Raw genomic sequence first — 9649 nt, forward strand, 5'->3', positions numbered from 1 at the left:
GAAAGTGTCCTGATCCATATGGCCACCAAAACGTGCTGTGCGCCCTGTCTTTGGGAAATGAGCTGTGTTTACTAGCATAAGACAATACAGCCAACGCATCTTTCTTAACCCCTTCTGTGCCGCAGACGTAATGGTTACGTCCTGCGGCACAGTGCTGCTGTGCCCAGGACGTAACCATTACGTCCTAGGCACACAGCCCAGAGGGAGCGCTAGCACTCCCTCTGTGGGGTTCCTCCCCACCCCCCAAAGTCAGGGATGGAAGGGGAAGCCCTTCCCCTTCCACCCCCGACCCCCCCTGTGACGTCAGCGCGCGATCGCACGCTGATTGTCACAATGCCTCCTCCTTCGCGCTCGAAGCACAGCCTATTATTATTAGGCCAATCTGCCCCCAAGGGGGGCAGAAACCACTAGACACCAGGGAGTTTTTTTTTTGTTCGTGAATTTCACGTAAGGGGAGCGACCCCTTAGGCAAGGGTCGTTCCCCTGGGGGGCAAATTTATTTGCCCGCCAGGGTGGCAGATCAGCCTATTTTAATTAGGCCGATCTGCCCCCAAAGGGGGCAGAAACCACTAGGCACCGGGGATTTTTGTTGTTGTTGTTTTACAGATGGGGAGCGACCCCTTAGGCAAGGGTCGCTCCCCTGGAGGAGCAAATTTTTTTTAGGCCATTTCTGCCCGCATTGGGGGCAGATCGGCCCATTTTAGGTCAATCTGCCCCCAAGGGGGGCAGAAACCACAAGGCACCAGGGATCTTCTTTTTGTGCCGTCAGGCAAGGGGAGCGACCCCGTAGGCAAGGGTCGCTCCGAGGGGGGGGGGGGCACATATATTTTAGGCCATTTCTGCCCCCCTTGGTGGCAGATCGTCCTATTGTTATTAGGCCGATCTGCCCCTGGGGAGGCAGAAACCTCTAGGTGCCAGGGCAATTTTTTTTTGTTTGTTTGTTTTTTTAGAGATGGGGAGCGACCCCTTAGGCAAGGGTCGCTCCCCCGGAGGGGCAAATTGTATTTAGGCCATTTCTGCCCGCTATGGGGGCAGATCGGCCGATTTTAGGTCAATCTGCCCCCAAGGGGAGCAGAAACCACTAGGCACCAGGGATCTTTTTTTTGCGCCGTCAGGCAAGGGGAGCGACCCCGTAGGCAAGGGTCGCTCCCCGGGGGGATGGGGGCCAAATTTATTTTAGGCCATTTCTGCCCCCCTGGGGCAGATCGGCTTTTTGGTATTAGGCCGATCTGCACCCAGGGGAGGCAGAAACCTGTAGGTGCCAGGGATATTTTTTTTTTTTTTTTTTTTTTTTTTTAGATGGGGAGCAATCTCTTAGGCAAGGGTCGCTCCCCTGGAGGGGCAAATTGTATTTAGGCCATTTCTGCCTGCTTTGGGGGCAGATCGGCCGATTTTAGGTCAATCTGCCCCCAATGGGGGCAGAAACCACTAGGCACCAGGGATATTTTTTTTTTGCGCTGTCACACAAGGGGAGCGACCTTGTAGGCAAGGGTCGCTCCCCGATGGTGGGTGGGGGGGCAAATGTATTTTAGGCCAGGGGGCAGATACCTCTAGTCACCAGGGCAAATTTTAAGTTTTTTTTTGTTTTTTGTTTTTTTAGAGATGGGGAGCGACCCCTTAGGCAAGGGTCGCTCCCCTGGAGGGGCAAATTGTATTTAGGCCATTTCTGCCCGCTTTGGGGGCAGATCGGCAGATTTTAGGTCAATCTGCCCCCAAGGGTGGCAGAAACCACTAGGCACCAGGGATCTTTTTTTTTGCGCCGGCAGGCAAGGGGAGCGACCCCGTAGGCAAGGGTCGCTCCCTTGGGGGGTGGTGGGGGGGCACATATATTTTAGGCCATTTTTGCCCCCCTTGGGGGCAGGTTGGCCTATTGTTATTAGGCCGATCTGCCCCCGGGGGGGCAGAAACCTCTAGGCACCAGGGCTAAAAAAAATTGGTGTTTTTTTTTTTGTTTGTTTGTTTTTTTAGAGATGGGGAGCGACCCCTTAGGCAAGGGTAGCTCCACAGGAGGGGCAAATTGTATTTAGGCCATTTCTGCCGCTTTGGGGGCAGATCGGACGATTATAGGTCAATCTGCCCCCAAGGGGGGCAGAAACCACAATGCACCAGGGATTTTTTTTTTGCGCCGTCACGCAAGGGGAGCAACCCCGTAGGAAAGGGTCGCTCCCCAGTTGGGTCGGGGGGGAGCAAATTTATTTTAAGCCATTTCTGCCCCCCCCGGGGGCAGATCGGCCTATTGTTATTAGGCGATCTGCCCCCGAGGGGGCAGAAACCGATAGGCGCCAGGGCTAATTTTTTTTTGTGTTTTTTTTTGTGTTTGTTTTTAAGAGATGGGGAGCGACCCCTTAGGCAAGGGTTGCTCCCTTGGAGGGGCAAATTGTATTTAGACCATTTCTGCCCCCTTTGGGGGCAAATCGTCCAATTTTAGGGGAATCTGCCCCCAAGGGGGGGCAGAAACCACTAGGCACTAGGGATTTTTTTTTTGCGCCGTCACGCAAGGGGAGCGACCCCGTAGGCAAGGGTCGCTCCCCGCGGGTTGGCGGGCAAATTTATTTTAGGCCATTTCTGCCGCCCCCCGGGGCCAGCTGAGCTACAGGCCAAAATCCACAGGTAGGCACTTTGCAAAAAACACTTCTGTTTTCTGTGAAAAAATGTGATGTGTCCACGTTGTGTTTTGGGCCATTTCCTTTCGTGGGCACTAGGCCCACCCACACAAGTTAGGTACCATTTTTATCGGGAGACTTGGGGGAACGCTGGGTGGAAGGAAATTTGTGGCTCCTCTCAGATTCCAGAACTTTTTTGTCACCGAAATGTGAGGAAAATGTGTTTTTTTAGCCAAATTTTGAGGTTTGCAAAGGATTCTGGGTAACAGAACCTGGTCAGAGCCCCACAAGTCACCCCATCTTGGATTCCCCTAGATGTCTAGTTTACAGAAATGTGCTGGTTTGCTAGGTTTCCCTAGGTGCCGGCTGAGCTAGAGGCCAAAATCCACAGGTAGGCACTGTATTCTGTGAAAAAATTTGATGTGTCAATGTTGTGTTTTGGGCCATTTCCTTTCGTGGGCGCTAGGCCTACCCACATAAGTGAGGTACCATTTTTATCGGGAGACTTGGGGGAACGCTGGGAGGATGGAAATTTGTGTCTCCTCTCAGATTCCAGAACTTTCTGTCACCGAAATGTGAGGAAAATGTGTTTTTTAGCCAAAACCCATCGTGGATTCCCCTAGGTCTCTAGTTTTAAAAAATGCACAGGTTTGGTAGGTTTCCCTAGGTGCCGGCTGAGCTAGGGGCCAAAAGCTACAGGTAGGCACTTTGCAAAAAACACCTCTGTTTTCCGTAAAAAAATTGGGATGTGTCCACGTTATGTTTTGAGCCATTTCCTTTCGTGGGCGCTAGGCCTACCCACACAAGTGAGGTACCATTTTTATCGGGAGACTTGGGGGAACGCTGGGTGGAAGGAAATTTGTGGCTCCACTCAGATTCCAGAACTTTCTGTCACCTAAATGTGAGGAAAATGTTTTTTTTTAGCCAAATTTTGAGGTTTGCAAAGGAGTCTGGGTAACAGAACCTGGTCAGAGCCCCACAAGTCACCCCATCTTGGATTCCCCTAGGTCTCTAGTTTACAGAAATGTGCTGGTTTGCTAGGTTTCCCTAGGTGCCGGCTGAGCTAGAGGCCAAAATCGACAGGTAGGCACTGTATTCTGTGAAAAAATTTGATGTGTCAATGTTGTGTTTTGGGCCATTTCCTTTCGTGGGCGCTAGGCCTACCCACATAAGTGAGGTACCATTTTTATCGGGAGACTTGGGGAACGCTGGGTGGAAGGAGATTTGTGGCTCCTCTCAGATTCCAAAACTTTCTGTCACCGAAATGTGAGGAAAATGTGTTTTTTTAGCCAAATTTTGAGGTTTGCAAAGGATTCTGGGTAACAGAACCTGGTCAGAGCCCCACAAGTCACCCCATCTTGGATTCTCCTAGATGTCTAGTTTACAGAAATGTGCTGGTTTGCTAGGTTTCCCTAGGTGCCGGCTGAGCTAGAGGCCAAAATCCACAGGTAGGCACTGTATTCTGTGAAAAAATTTGATGTGTCAATGTTGTGTTTTGGGCCATTTCCTTTCGTGGGCGCTAGGCCTACCCACATAAGTGAGGTACCATTTTTATCGGGAGACTTGGGGGAACGCTGGGAGGATGGAAATTTGTGTCTCCTCTCAGATTCCAGAACTTTCTGTCACCGAAATGTGAGGAAAATGTGTTTTTTAGCCAAAACCCATCGTGGATTCCCCTAGGTCTCTAGTTTTAAAAAATGCACAGGTTTGGTAGGTTTCCCTAGGTGCCGGCTGAGCTAGGGGCCAAAAGCTACAGGTAGGCACTTTGCAAAAAACACCTCTGTTTTCCGTAAAAAAATTGGGATGTGTCCACGTTATGTTTTTTTGAGCCATTTCCTTTCGTGGGCGCTAGGCCTACCCACATAAGTGAGGTACCATTTTTATCGGGAGACTTGGGGGAACGCTGGGTGGAAGGAAATTTGTGGCTCCTCTCAGATTCCAAAACTTTCTGTCACCGAAATGTGAGGAAAATGTGTTTTTTTAGCCAAATTTTGAGGTTTGCAAAGGATTCTGGGTAACAGAACCTGGTCAGAGCCCCACAAGTCACCCCATCTTGGATTCCCCTAGGTCTCTAGTTTACAGAAATGTGCTGGTTTGCTAGGTTTCCCTAGGTGCCGGCTGAGCTAGAGGCCAAAATCGACAGGTAGGCACTGTATTCTGTGAAAAAATTTGATGTGTCAATGTTGTGTTTTGGGCCATTTCCTTTTGTGGGCGCTAGGCCTACCCACATAAGTGAGGTACCATTTTTATCGGGAGACTTGGGGGAACGCTGGGTGGAAGGAAATTTGTGGCTCCTCTCAGATTCCAAAACTTTCTGTCACCGAAATGTGAGGAAAATGTGTTTTTTTAGCCAAATTTTGAGGTTTGCAAAGGATTCTGGGTAACAGAACCTGGTCAGAGCCCCACAAGTCACCCCATCTTGGATTCCCCTAGGTCTCTAGTTTACAGAAATGTGCTGGTTTGCTAGGTTTCCCTAGGTGCCGGCTGAGCTAGAGGCCAAAATCCACAGGTAGGCACTGTATTCTGTGAAAAAATTTGATGTGTGAATGTTGTGTTTTGGGCCATTTCCTTTCGTGGGCGCTAGGCCTACCCACATAAGTGAGGTACCATTTTTATCGGGAGACTTGGGGGAACGCTGGGAGGATGGAAATTTGTGTCTCCTCTCAGATTCCAGAACTTTCTGTCACCGAAATGTGAGGAAAATGTGTTTTTTAGCCAAAACCCATCGTGGATTCCCCTAGGTCTCTAGTTTTAAAAAATGCATAGGTTTGGTAGGTTTCCCTAGGTGCCGGCTGAGCTAGGGGCCAAAAGCTACAGGTAGGCACTTTGAAAAAAACACCTCTGTTTTCCGTAAAAAAATTGGGATGTGTCCACGTTATGTTTTGAGCCATTTCCTTTCGTGGGCGCTAGGCCTACCCACACAAGTGAGGTACCATTTTTATCGGGAGACTTGGGGGAACGCTGGGTGGAAGGAAATTTGTGGCTCCACTCAGATTCCAGAACTTTCTGTCACCTAAATGTGAGGAAAATGTGTTTTTTTAGCCAAATTTTGAGGTTTGCAAAGGAGTCTGGGTAACAGAACCTGGTCAGAGCCCCACAAGTCACCCCATCTTGGATTCCCCTAGGTCTCTAGTTTACAGAAATGTGCTGGTTTGCTAGGTTTCCCTAGGTGCCGGCTGAGCTAGAGGCCAAAATCGACAGGTAGGCACTGTATTCTGTGAAAAAATGTGATGTGTCAATGTTGTGTTTTGGGCCATTTCCTTTCGTGGGCGCTAGGCCTACCCACATAAGTGAGGTACCATTTTTATCGGGAGACTTGGGGGAACGCTGGGAGGATGGAAATTTGTGTCTCCTCACAGCTTCCAGAACTTTCTGTCACCGAAATGTGAGGAAAATGTGTTTTTTAGCCAAATTGTGAGGTTTGCAAAAGATTCCTGGCAACAGAACCTGGTCAGAGCCCCACAAGTCATCCCATCGTGGATTTCCGTAGGTCTCTACTTTTCAAAAATGCCCAGGTTTGGTAGGTTTCCCTAGGTGCCGGCTGAGCTAGGGGCCAAAATCTACAGGTAGGCACTTTGCAAAAAACATCCCTGTTTTCTGTAAAAAAAATGGGATGTGTCCACGTTGTGTTTTGGGCCATTTCCTTTCGTGGGCGCTAGGCCTACACACACAAGTGAGGTACCATTTTTATCGGGAGGCTTGAGGGAACGCTGGGTGGAAGGAAATTTGTGGCTCCTCTCAGATTCCAGAACTTTCTGTCACCGAAATGTGAGGAAAATGTGTTTTTTTAGCCAAATTTTGAGGTTTGCAAAGGATTCCTGGTAACAGAACCTGGTCAGAGCCCCACAAGTCACCCCATCTTGGATTCCCCTAGGTCTCTAGTTTTCAAAAATTCACAGGTTTGGTAGGTTTCCCTAGGTGCTGGCTGAGCTAGGGGTCACAATCTACAGGTAGGCACTTTGCAAAAAACATCCCTGTTTTCTGTAAAAAAAAATGGGATGTGTCCACGTTGTGTTTTGTGCCATTTCCTTTTGTGGGCGCTAGGCCTACCCACACAAGTGAGGTACCATTTTTATTGGGAGACTTGGGGTAACGCTGGGTGGAAGGAAATTTGTGGCTCCTCTCAGATTCCAGAGCTTTCTGTCACCGAAATGTGAGGAAAATGTGTTTTTTTAGCCAAATTTTGAGGTTTGCAAAGGATTCTGGGTAACAGAACCTGGTCAGAGCCCCACAAGTCACCCCATCTTGGATTCCGCTAGGTCTCTAGTTTTCAAAAATGCACAGGTTTGGTAGGTTTCCCTAGGTGTCGGCTGAGCTAGAGGCCAAAATCTACAGGTAGGCACTTTGCAAAAACCACCTCTGTTTTCTGTAAAAAATTGGGATGTATCCACATTGTGTTTTGAGCCATTTACTTTCGTGGGCGCTAGGCCTACCCACACAAGTGAGGTACCATTTTTATCGGGAGACTTGAGGGAACGCTGGGTGGAAGGAAATTTGTGGCTCCTCTCAGATTCCAGAACTTTCTGTCACCGAAATGTGAGGAAAATGTGTTTTTTTAGCCAAATTTTGAGGTTTGCAAAGGATTCTGGGTAACAGAACCTGGTCAGAGCCCCACAAGTCACCCCATCTTGGATTCCCCTAGGTCTCTAGTTTTCAAAAATTCAACAGGTTTGGTAGGTTTCCCTAGGTGCTGGCTGAGCTAGGGGACATAATCTACAGGTAGGCACTTTGCAAAAAACACCTCTGTTTTCTGTAAAAAAAAATGGGATGTGTCCACGTTGTGTTTTGGGCCATTTCCTTTTGTGGGCGATAGGCCTACCCACACAAGTGAGGTACCATTTTTATTGGGAGACTTGGGGGAACGCTGGGTGGAAGGAAATTTGTGGCTCCTCTCAGATTCCAGAACTTTCTGTCACCAAAATGTGAGGAAAATGTGTTTGTTTAGCCACATTTTGAGGTTTGCAAAGGATTCTGGGTAACAGAACCTGGTCAGAGCCCCACAAGTCACCCCATCTTGGATTCCCCTAGGTCTCTAGTTTTCAAAAATGCACAGGTTTGGTAGGTTTCCCTAGGTGTCGGCTGAGCTAGGGGCCAAAATCTACAGGTAGGCACTTTGCAAAAACCACCTCTGTTTTCTGTAAAAAAATTGGGATGTGTCCACGTTGTGTTTTGAGCCCTTTCCTTTCGTGGGCGCTAGGCCTACCCACACAAGTGAGGTACCATTTTTATTGGGAGACTTGGGGGAACGCTGGGTGGAAGGAAATTTGAGGCTCCTCTCAGATTCCAAAACTTTCTGTCACCGAAATGTGAGGAAAATGTGTTTTTTTAGCCAAATTGTGAGGTTTGCAAAGGAGTCTGGGTAACAGAACCTGGTCAGAGCCCCACAAGTCACCCCATCTTGGATTCCCCTAGGTCTCTAGTTTTCAAAAAGGTGCTGGTTAGGTAGGTTTCCCTAGGTGCCGGCTGAGCTAGGGGCCAAAATCTACAGGTAGGCACTTTGCAAAAAACACCTCTGTTTTCTGTAAAAAAAAATGGGATGTGTCCACGTTGTGTTTTGGGCCATTTCCTTTCGTGGGCGCTAGGCCTATCCACACAAGTGAGGTACCATTTTTATCGGGAGACTTGGGGGAATGCTGGGTGGAAGGAAATTTGTGGCTCCTCTCTGATTCCAGAACTTTCTGTCACCGAAATGTGAGGAACATTTGTTTTTTTAGCCAAATTTTGAGGTTTGCAAAGGATTCTGGGTAACAGAACCTGGTCAGAGCCCCACAAGTAACCCCATCTTGGATTCCCCTAGGTCTCTAGTTTTCATAAATGCACAGGTGTGGTAGGTTTCCTTAGGTGCCGGCTGAGCTAGAGGCCAAAATCTACAGGTAGGCACTTTGCAAAAAACACCTCTGTTTTCTGTGAAAAAATGGGATGTGTTCACGTTGTGTTTTGGGGCATTTCCTGTTGCGGGCGCTAGGCCTACCCACACAAGTGAGGTATCATTTTGTATCGGGAGACTTGGGGGAACATAGAATAGCAAAACAAGTGTTATTGCCCCTTGTCTTTCTCTAGATTCTTTCCTTCCAAATATAAGAGAGTGTGTAAAAAAGACGTCTATTTGAGAAATGCCCTGTACTTCACATGCTAGTATGGGCACCCCAAAATTCAGAGATGTGCAAATAACCACTGCTCCTCAACACCTTATCTTGTGCCCATTTTGGAAATACAAAGGTTTTCTTGATAGCTATTTTTTACTCTTTATAGTTCAGCAAATGAATTGCTGTATACTCGGTATAGAATGAAAACCCAAGGCAGGGTGCAGGTCATTTATTGGGTCTGGGTACCTAGAGTGCTTGATGAACCTACAAGCCCTATATATCCCCGCAACCAGAAGAGTCCAGCAGACGTAATGGTATATTGCTTTAAAATATCTGACATTGCAGGAAAAAGTTACAGAGTAAAACGTGGAGAAAAATAGCAGAGTTTTTCACCTCAATTTCAATATTTTCTTGTTCAGTTGTTATTTTCTGTAGGAAACCCTTGTAGGATCTACACAAATTACCCCTTGCTGAATTCAGAATTTTGTCTACTTTTCAGAAATGTTTAGGTTTCTGGGATCCAGCATTGGTTTCATGCCCATTTCTGTCAATGACTGGAAGGAGGCTGAAAGCACAAAAAATCGTAAAAATGGGGCATGTCCCAGTAAAATGGCAAAATTGTGTGGAAAATTGGGTTTTCTGATTAAAGTCTGCCTGTTCCTGAAAGCTGAGAAGCTGGTGATTTTAGCACCACAAACCCTTTGTTGATGCCATTTTCAGGGGAAAAAACACAAGCCTTCTTCTGCAGCCCCTTTTTCCCATTTAAAAAAAAAAAAAGAAATTTTCACTGTATTTTGGCTAATTTCTTGGCCTCCTTCTGGGTAACCCACAAAGTCTGGGTACCTCTAGAATCCCTAGGATGTTGGAAAAAAAGGACGCAAATTTGGCGTGGGTAGCTTATGTGAACAAAATGTTATGAGGGCCTAAGCGCAAACTGCCCCAAATAGCCAAAAAAAGGCT

The sequence above is a fragment of the Pleurodeles waltl genome, chromosome 2_1 (assembly GCF_031143425.1).
Source record: "Pleurodeles waltl isolate 20211129_DDA chromosome 2_1, aPleWal1.hap1.20221129, whole genome shotgun sequence".
In the NCBI taxonomy this organism is placed as follows: Eukaryota; Metazoa; Chordata; class Amphibia; order Caudata; family Salamandridae; genus Pleurodeles; species Pleurodeles waltl.